This window comes from Hordeum vulgare, chromosome 5H (genome assembly GCF_904849725.1).
Source record: "Hordeum vulgare subsp. vulgare chromosome 5H, MorexV3_pseudomolecules_assembly, whole genome shotgun sequence".
Classification (NCBI taxonomy): Eukaryota; Viridiplantae; Streptophyta; class Magnoliopsida; order Poales; family Poaceae; genus Hordeum; species Hordeum vulgare.
The window spans coordinates 468,816,143-468,827,209 of record NC_058522.1 but is presented as its reverse complement, the minus strand read 5'-3'; positions in this window follow the sequence as shown (position 1 = coordinate 468,827,209).

The following is an 11,067-nucleotide window of genomic DNA, read 5'->3' as shown; positions in this document are numbered from 1 at the left end:
CGGTCAAGAATGTGCAAATCAAATTCCTGTAGCAGGAGAACCCATCTGATTAGCCTAGGCTTAGCATCCTTCTTCTCCATAACGTACTTAATAGCAGCATGATCAGAGTGAATAATGACTTTGGAGTCAACTATATAAGATCTGAACTTTTCACATGCAAACACGACTGCTAAAAATTCCTTCTCCGTAGTAGCATAATTTCTTTGGGCATTGTCTAGAGTTTTACTAGCGTAGTGAATAACATTCAACTTCTTGTCAACTCTTTGTCCTAGAACAGCACCAACAGCATAATCACTAGCATCACACATGATTTCAAAGGGTAAGTTCCAATCAGGTGGTTCAACAATAGGTGCACTTATCAAGGCCTTCTTAAGTATTTCGAAAGCTTCCTCACAATCCTCATCAAAAACAAAAGGAACATCCTTCTGCAAGAGGCTGGTAAGAGGCCTAGAAATATTAGAGAAGTCTTTAATGAACCTTCTATAGAAACCAACATGACCTTGGAAACTTTGTATACCTCTGATATCTGTGGGGCAAGGCATTTTCTCAATTGCATCAACCTTAGCCTTATCAACTTCAATGCCTTTCTCAGAGATTTTGTGTCCTAAAACGTTGCCTTCATTAACCATGAAGTGGCACTTCTCCCAGTTGAAGACGAGGTTGGTATCTTTGCATCTCTGTAAGACTCGATCAAGGTTGCTGAGGCAATCGTCAAAGGAAGAACCGTAAACGGAGAAATCATCCATGAAAACCTCAACAATCTTTTCACAAAAGTCAGAGAATATAGCCATCATACATCTTTGAAAGGTGGCAGGTGCATTTCATAAGCCAAAAGGCATACGTCTATAAGCAAAGGTACCGAAGGGGCAGGTGAAAGTGGTTTTCTCTTGATCAGATTGTGCAACAGGTATTTGCGAGAAACCTAAATAACCGTCTAGGAAGCAGAAGTGTGTGTGTGTTTAGATAGCCTTTCTAGCATTTGGTCGATAAAGGGCAAAGGATAATGGTCTTTCCTGGTTGCCTTGTTCAGTTTCCGGAAGTCTATCACCATCCTATAGCCAGTAATAATCCTCTGTGGGATTAGTTCATTCTTATCATTAGGAACGATGGTGATACCTCCCTTCTTGGGTACGCAATGTACTGGACTTACCCAATCACTATGAGCAACAGGATAAATGATTCCTGCTTCCAGAAGCTTTAATATTTCTTTTCTCACGACCTCTTTCATCCTAGGATTTAATCTCCGTTGATGATCAACAACTGGCTTAGAATCAGGATCGGTTTTAATCTTGTGCTGACATAGAGTGGGACTAATACCCTTAAGATCATCAAGATTATATCCAATAGCAGCACGGTGCTTCCTCAAAGTTTTTAATAACTTCTTCTCTTCGTGATTCGAGAGGTGAGCACTAATTATAACATGATATATCTCCTTCTCATCAAGATAGGTATACTTAAGAGTATCTGGTAACCGTTTAAGCTCGAACACAGGATCAACCTTTGCTGGGGGAGGATCCCCAAGCAGCTCAACACGCAAATTATTCTTAAGAATAGGATATTGTTCTAAAACAATTTTATCTATCTCATCTCTTTCATCCATATGCATATCATTTTCATGCTCAAGCAGATATTGATCTAAAGGATCCGTAGGAGGTACGGCAATAGAGGCAAGAGCAATGATTTCATCCCTACCAGACGACTCTTTTTCATGAGGTTGTCTTCCAAACTTGGAGAAGTTAAATTCATGAGACACACCCTCGAAACTAACAGTGACAATCTGTTTCACGCAATCAATGTGAGCATTGACAGTGTTGAGAAAGGGTCTACCAAATATGATGGGACAAAAGCTATCTTGTGCAGTAGCAAGGACGAGGAAATCAGTAGGATACTTCGTCTTACCACACATGACTTCTACGTCTCTCACAATTCCCACAGGGCAGATAGTGTCTCTATTAGCTAGCGTAATAGTGACATCAATGGGTTCTAACTCAGCAGGTGCAATCTCATCTTTGATTTCATCATACAGGGACCGGGGTATTGCACTAACACTAGCACCCATATCACATAAACCATGATAACAGTGATCTCCTATCTTGACAGAAACAACGGGCAAGCTAACTACATGTCCGTATTTGTCTTTCACATGAGGTTTAGCAATTCTAGCGGAGTCCTCACAGAATTTGATAACATGCCCGTCTATGTCTTCGGTTAAGAGATCTTTGATAATAGCAACACTAGGTTCAACTCTAATTTCCTCAGGGGGTGCAAGTGGTCTAATGTAACCCCTACATATCACAGTTGGAGCTTTAGAATAATCCTTTTTCCTAGCACGGTAAGGTGGTTTCTCAGTGTAGGCACAAGGAACAATAGGATCATTATAGGCAATGACTTTCTCTTCAACTAGATTGGGTTTAACTATGTTGACTTCTACAGGAGGATGATACTTAAACCACTTCTCTTTGGGAAGATCAATATGAGCAGCAAAAGATTCACATAGAGAAGCTACTATCTCAGAGTCAAGTCCATACTTAGTGCTAAAATCTCTAGAAGTGTTTGTTTCAACAAAAGATTTAACGCAATCAAACTGGAAATTCATACCTGACTACTTACCTTCTTCAAGCTCCCAATCTTCAGAGTTACGTTTGATTCTTTCCAATAAATTCCACTTGTGGTCAATATCCTTCTTCATAAAAGAACCGTTACAACAAGTGTCAAGCATGGTACGATCTTCATGAGAAAGCCGAGCATAAAAGTTTTGAGTGATAATTTCTCTCGAGAGCTCATGATTGGGGCATGAATATAGCATTGATTTAAGCCTCCCCCAAGATTGAGCTATGCTTTCCCTCTCACGAGGCCAAAAGTTATAAATATAATTCCGATCACGATGTACTAAATGCATAGGATAAAACTTTTGATGAAATTCCAATTTCAACCGATTGTAGTCCCATGATCCAGTATCATCACATAACCTATACCATGTCAAAGCCTTATCCTTCAAAGATAAAGGAAATACTTTCTTCTTTACCTCATCCCCGGGCAAACCTGCAAGCTTAAATAAACCACAAACTTCATCTACATAGATTAGATGCAAGTCTAGATGTGATGATCCATCGCCTGTAAAAGGATTAGCCAGCAGTTTCTCCAGCATACCCGAAGGAATTTCATAAAATATATTTTCAGTAGGTACCTCAGGTTGAGGAGAAACTCCTCGTGCTTCCGTTCGTGGTGAAGATACCCCGAACAAATTCCTCAAAGGAACAGTTTCCATAGTGATAAGTGACAATAAATTTCAGTACAGTATATAAATGTTTCCTTACCAAATTCCACTTACCAATGGCGCTTCACTCCCCGGCAACGGCGCCAGAAAAGAGTCTTGATGACCCACAAGTATCGGGGATCAATCGTAGTCCTTTCGAGAAGTAACAGTGTCGAACCCAACGAGGAGCAGAAGGCTGTGAGAAACGGTTTTCAGCAAGGTAATAACTGCAAGCACTGAAAGTAGTGGTAACAAGTGATGGTGTAGTGAGGTGAAACATAGCAGGTGAAAAGTAACAAGTAACAAGTAGTAGAAACTGTGCAGCAAAGTGTCCCAGTCCCTTTTGTAGCAAGGGACAAGCCTGAACAAAGTCTTATAAGAGGAAAAATGCTCCCGAGGACACACGGGAATTTCTGTCATGCTAGTTTCATCATGTTCATATGATTCGCGTTCATTACTTTGATAGTTTGATATGTGGGTGGACCGGCGCTTGGGTACTGCCCTTACTTGGACAAGCATCCCACTTATGATTAACCCCTCTCGCAAGCATCCGCAACTACGAAAGAAGAATTAAGACAACGTCTAACCATAGCATTAAACTAGTGGATCCAAATCAGCCCCTTATGAAGCAACGCATAGACTGGGGTTTAAGCTTCTGTCACTCTAGCAACCCATCATCTACTTACTACTCCCCAATGCCTTCCTCTAGGCCCAAATAATGGTGAAGTGTTATGTAGTCGACGTTCACATAACAGCACTAGAGGAAAAACAACATACAACATATCAAAATACCGAACGAATACCAAATTCACATGACTATTATTAGCATGACTTATCCCATGTCCTCAGGAACAAAAGTAACTACTCACAAAGCATAATCATAATCATGATCAGAGGTGTAATGAGTAGCATCAAGGATTTGAACATAAACTCTTCCACCAAGTAATCCAACTAGCATCAACTACAAAGAGTAATCAATACTACTAGCAACCTTACAAGTACCAATCGGAGTCGCGAGATGGAGATTGGTTACAAGAGATGAACTAGGGTTTGGAGAGGAGATGGTGTTTATGAAGATGTTGATGGAGATGACTCCCCTCCGACGAGAGGAGTGTTGGTGATGACGATGGCGACGATTTCCCCCTCCGGGAGGGAAGTTTCCCCGATAGGATCGTCTTGCCGGAGCTCTAGATTGGTTCTGCTCGAGGTCCGCCTCGTGGCGGCGGAGAATCCACGAAAAAGCTCCGCCCTCATTTTTACCCCGGACGAGACCCTTTGTATAGCAGAAGAGGGGGCCAGTGGGCCACCAGGGTGCCCACAAGCCGTGTTGTCGCGGCCAGGGGGGCAGGCCGCGGCCACGAGGCTTGTGGGCCCCTGGCAGCTCCCGTGTGACACTTCTTTCGCCCAGTATTTTTTATATATTCCCAAAAAATTCCATGTTGATTTTCAGGGCATTTGGAGTTGCCCAGAATAGAGGACTCAGACTTGCTCCTTTTCCAGTCCAGAATTCCAGCTGCCGGTATTCTCCCTCTTCAAATAAACCTTGCAAGATAAGAGAGAAAATGCATAAGTATGGTACCACAAAGTATAATAACAGTCCATAAAGCGATAAATATCAACATGAAAGCATGCTGCAAAATGGACGTATCACCTACTCTGCCTCATTGTTAGAAGAATCAAAGTGAATCTGCAATACGTAACTAAGCTTGTCGCCCTTCGGGGATATAAGAACTACGCCCGCACCAGAACCACTCAGCAGCTTCGAGCCGTCAAAGAACATAGTCCAATGTGCCGAGTGAGTAGGGGTTGGTTGTTGTTGTTCCACCCATTCAGCCATGAAATCCGCGAGAGCTTGAGATTTGATCGATTTCTTGGCTTCCAACTTTATGTCACAATATAATAGTTCCGTTGCCCATTTCGCCACTCGGCCCGATGCATCCCAATTGTGAAGGATTTCTGACAATGGGGCATCGCTCACAACAGACACCAAGTGATCTTGAAAATAATGAGCTACCTTGTTTGCTGTCGTGTAAATCCCGTACAGAAGCTTCTAATAGTGGGGATATCTCTGCTTGGAAGGAGTCAATACCTCAGAAACATAATACACTTGGCGCTAGATCTTATAAGCCTTGCCTTCCTCCTCTCGCTCGACAGTTAGGACTGTGCTGACGACTTGATTTGTAGCTGTGATGTATAAGAGGAGTAGCTCTTTGCTGTACGGAGCAGCAAGAACCGGCTGGGTCGATAGCAGAGTCTTTAACTCGACAAATGCAGCTTCTGCTTCGGGAGTCCACTCGAAGGTATCTGACTTCTTCATGAGTCGGTATAGTGGTAAGGCTTTCTCTCCGAGTCGAGATATGAATCTGCTTAATGCTGCCAAGTATCCTGTAAGCTTCTGGACGTCGTGTACTTGCACAGGGCTTTTCATTCGAACGATTTCCCCGATCTTTTCGGGGTTAACATCGAATCTTCATTCGGAAACAAGAAAACCGAGTAACTTGCCGCTGGGGACTCCGAATGCGCACTTGGCTGGGTTGAGCTTGATGTCGTACCTTCGAAGGTTGGAAAACGTTTCTGCCAACTCGGTCAGCAGGTCGGAACCTTTGCGTGACTTGACTATGATATCGTCCATGTATGCCTCCATGTTCCGACTGATCTGATCGAGGAGGCATTTCTGAATCATGCGCATAAAAGTAGCTCCTGCATTTTTGAGACCGAATGGCATAGTGATGTAGCAGAAGCACCCAAACGGGGTGATGAAGGCCATTTTTATTTCATCTGGGCCATACAGACGGAGCTGGTGGTACCTAGAGTAAGCATTTAAAAAAGACAAAAGCTCACAACCCACAGTCGAGTCGACAATCTGATCTATGCGGGGGAGCGGGAAGTGGTCTTTCGGGCAGACCCGATTGATATGCTTGAAGCGATGCACATTCGGAGTGACTTATCCTTCTTAGGCACCATGACGACATTCACGAGCCACTCGGAGTGGTAAACCTCGCGAATGAACTTGGCCTCTAGGAGCTTAGCCACTTCCTCGCCGATTGCTTTCCTTTAATGTGTGGCACACCGACGCAGATGTTACTTGACAGGTCGAGCTTTGGGGTCGACCCTCAGTCAGTGCTCAGCCAGTTCCCTGGGCACACCAGGCATGTCAGCGGGCTTCCATGCAAAGATGTCCTAGTTCTCACGGAGGAACTGGATGAGCTCGACTTCCTATTTAGGATCAAGAGTTGTTGAGATGTTGGTCGGGGCAGCGGTGGGATCCGTAGGGTGAATGTTGACTTTCTTGATTTCGTGTGCTGACTGGAATGCACACTCGGAAGCTGGCTTCTTCGAGCGCATCAGTTCGGCGGGGTCTGCTGTCTACCGGTACTCATCGAGCTCCGCCATTGCTAGCTGCTGGTCGGTGATCGTGGAGCCCTGCTCGAAACATTCTTCTGCCCTCTGCCGATTGTCGGTGATGGTGATGACTCCCTTCGGCCCTGGCATCTTCATCTTCAGATAGACGTAACATGGTCAGGCCATGTAATGTACATATGCTGGACGACCAAGTATGGCGTGGTAGGCACTGTGGAAGTACACCACCTCAAACGTGAGTTTCTCTTTGCGGAAGTTCTTGTCACAGCCAAAAACGACATCTAACGCGATCTGGCCGAGTGACTTGTCCTTTGATACGTCCATTTTGCATCATGTTGGCATTTATCGCTTTTTGGGCTGTTATTTCACTTCACGGTACAATACTTATGCCTTTTCTCTCTTATTTTGCAAGGTTTACATGAAGAGGGAGAACGCCGGCAGCCGGAATTCTGGCCTGAAAAAGGAGCAAGTTTGAGATACCTATTATGCGCAACTCCAAAAGCCGTGAAAATCAATGAGAAATTATTTTGGATTTTATGAAAAATATTGGGCGGAAGAAGTACTAGAGGGGCGCCACTAGGAGGCCACAAGCCTGCCAGGCCCGGCCTACCCCCTGGCAGGGCCTGGGTGGCTTGTGGGCCCCCTGTTGCCCCTCCGGCGCTCATCTTTTGCTATATGAAGGGTTTCGTTCCCGAAAAAATCAAGAGGAGGCTTTTCGGAGGATTCACCGCCGCCACGAGGTGGAACTTGAGCATAACCAATCTAGAGCTCCGGCAGGACGATCCTGCCGGGGAAACTTCACTCCTGGAGGGGGAAATCATCGCCATCGTCATCACCAAAACTCCTCTCATCCGAGGGGACTCATCACCATCAACATCTTCATCAGCACCATCTAATCTCCAAACCCTAGTTCATCACTTGTAACCAATCTCCGTCTCGCGACTCCGATTGATACCTGTAAGGTTGCTAGTAGTGTTAATTACTCTTTGTAGTTGATGCTAGTTGGATTACTTGGTGGAAGAGTGTATGTTCAGATCTTTGATGCTACTCATTACCTCTCTGGTCATGAATATTATTATGCTTTGTGAGTAGTTACTTTTGTTCCTGAGGACATGGGATAAGTCATGCTAATAGTAGTCATGTGAATTTGGTATTCGTTCGATATTTTGATGTGTTGTATGTTGTTTTTCCTCTAGTGGTGTTATGTGAACGTCGACTACATAACACTTCACCATTATTTGGGCATAGAGGAAGGCATTGGTAAGTAGTAAGTAGATGATGGGTTGCTAGAGTGACAGAAGCTTAAACCCTAGTTTATGTGTTGCTTCGTAAGGGGCTGATTTGGATCCACTAGTTTAATGCTATGGTTAGACTTTGTCTTAATTCTTCTTTCGTAGTTGCGGATGCTTGCGAGATGGGTTAATCATAACTGGGATGCTTGTCCAAGTAAGGGCAGTACCCAAGCGCCAGTCCACCCACATATCAGACTATCAAAGTAACGAACGCGAATCATATGAACATGATGAAAACTAGCATGACAGAAATTCCCGTGTGTCCTCAGGAGCGTTTTTCCTCCTAGAAGACTTTGTCCAGGCTTGTCCCTTGCTAGAAAAGGGATTGGGCCACTTTTATGCACCGTGGTTACTTTTGTTACTTGCTACTTGCTACGAATCATCTCACCACACAACCACTTGTTACCGATAATTTCAGTGCTTGCAGATATTAGCTTGCTGAAAACCACTTTCAGATCCTTTTGCTCCTCGTTGGGTTCGATACTCTTACTTATCGAAAGGACTACGATAGATCCCCTATACTTGTGGGTCATCAAGACTCTTTTCTGGCGCCGTTGCCGGGGAGTAACGCGCCTTTGGTAAGTGGAACTTGGTAAGGAAACATTCATACAGTGTGCTGAAATTTATTGTCACTTGTCACTATGGAAACTAATCCTTTGAGGGGCTTGTTCGGGCTATCTTCACCTCAAACGGAAGCACAAAGAGATTCTCCTCAACCTGCTGCACCTACTGAAAATATTTGCTTTGAATTTCCTTCAGGTATGCCTGAGGAACTGCTGGCTAATCCTTTTACAGGAGATGGAACATCACATCCAGGCTTGCATCTAATCTATGTAGATGAAGTTTGTGGTTTATTTAAGCTTGTAGGTTTGCCCGAGAATGAGGTCAAGAAGAAGGTCTTTCCTTTATCTTTGAATGATAAGGCGTTGACATGGTATAGGCTATGTGATGATACTGGATCATGGAACTACAATCGGCTGAAATTGGAATTTCATCAAAAGTTTTATCCTATGCATTTAATACATCGTGATCAGAATTATATTTATAATTTTTGGCCTCGTGACAGAGAAAGCATCGCTCAAGCTTGGGGGAGGCTTAAATCAATGTTATATTCATGCCCCAACCATGAGTTCTCAAGGGAAATTATCATTCACAACTTCTATGCTCGGCTTTCTCATGATGATCGCACCATGCTTGATACTTCTTGTACCAGTTCTTTTATGAAGAGAGATATTGACTTCAAATGGAATTTATTGGAGAGAATTAAACGCAACTCTGAAGATTGGGAGCTTGAATAAGGTAAGGAGTCAGGTATGAATTTCAAGTTTGATTGCGTTAAATCCTTTGTTGAAACAAATACTTTTTGTGACTTTAGTGCTAAGTATGGACTTCACTCTGAGATAGTAGCGTCATTATGTGAATCATTTGCTGCTCATATTGATCTCCCAAAGAGAAGTGGGTTAAATATCATCCGCCTTTAGAAGTCAATGTAGTTAAACCCAATCCATTTGAAGAGAGAGTCATTGCCTATAATGATCCTGTTGTTCCCAGTGCTTACATTGAGAAACCACCTTTCCCTGTTAGGATAAAGGATCATTCTAAAGCTTCAACTGTGATACGTAGAGGCTACATTAGAACACCTACACCCCCTGAGCAAATTAGAGTTGAACCTAGCATTGCTATTATCAAAGATCTTCTGTCCGACAATGTTGAGGGACATAATATTCACTTCTGTGAAGATGCTGCTAGAATTGCTAAACCTCACGCTAGAGACAAACATAGGCCTGTTGTTGGCACGCCTGTTGTTTCTGTTACGATAGGAGATCATTGCTATCATGGTTTATGTGACGTGGGTGCTAGTGTTAGTGCAATACCTCAATCCTTATATGATGAAATCAAAGATGAGATTGCACCTATTGAGATAGAGCCTATTGATGTCACTATTCAGCTTGCCAATAGAGATACTATCTGCCCTGTGGGAATTGTTAGGGATGTTGAAGTCTTGTGTGGTAAAATGAAGTATCCTGGTGATTTCCTCGTTCTTGCTACCACCCAAGGTAGCTTTTGTCCCATCATATTTGGCAGACCATTCCTCCATACCGTCAATGCTCATATTGACTGTGAGAGGCAAACTATCACTGTTGGTTTTGAAGGTGTGTCACATGAGTTCAATTTCTCCAAGTTTGGTAGACAACCTCGTGAAAAGGAGTTTCCTAGTAAGGATGAAACTATTGCCTTAGCCTCTATTGCCGTGCCTCCTACTGATCCCTTAGAGCAATACTTGCTTGAGCATGAAAATGATATGCATATGGATGAAAGGGATGAGATAGATAGAGTCGTTTTAGAACAATATCCTATCCTTAAGAATAATCTGCGTGTTGAACTGCTTGGGGATCCACCCCCACCAAAGGGTGATCCTGTGTTCGAGCTTAAACAGTTGCCTGATACTCTTAAGTGTGCTTATGTTGATGAAAAAGACATATACCCTGTCATAATTAGTGCTAGCCTCTCAGAGCATGAAGAAAAGAAATTACTTAAAACTCTGAGGAAGCACCGTGCTGCTATTGGATATACTCTTGATGATCTTAAGGGCATTAGTCCCACTCTATGCCAGCACAAGATTAAAACTGATCCTGATTCCAAACCAGTTGCTGATCATCAAAGGAGATTAAATCCTAAGATGAAAGAGGTAGTAAGAAATGAAATACTAAAGCTCCTCGAAGCAGGTATTATCTATCTTGTTGCTCATAGTGATTGGGTGAGTCCAGTGCATTGCATCCCTAAGAAGGGAGGTATTACCGTTGTCCCTAATGATAAGGATGAATTGATCCCACAGAGGATTATTACTGGCTATAGGATGGTGATCGATTTTAGGAAATTGAATAAAGCCACTAGAAAAGATCATTACCCTCTGCCTTTTATCGACCAAATGGTAGAAAGACTGTCTAAACACACACACTTCTGCTTTCTAGACGGTTATTCCGGTTTCTCCCAAATACCAGTCGCACAATCAGATCAGGAGAAAACCACTTTCACCTGCCCTTTCGGTACTTTGCTTATAGACGTATGCCTTTTGGCTTATGTAATGCACCTGCCACCTTTCAAAGATGTATGATGGCTATATTCTCTGACTTTTGTGAAAAGGTTGTCGAGGTTTTC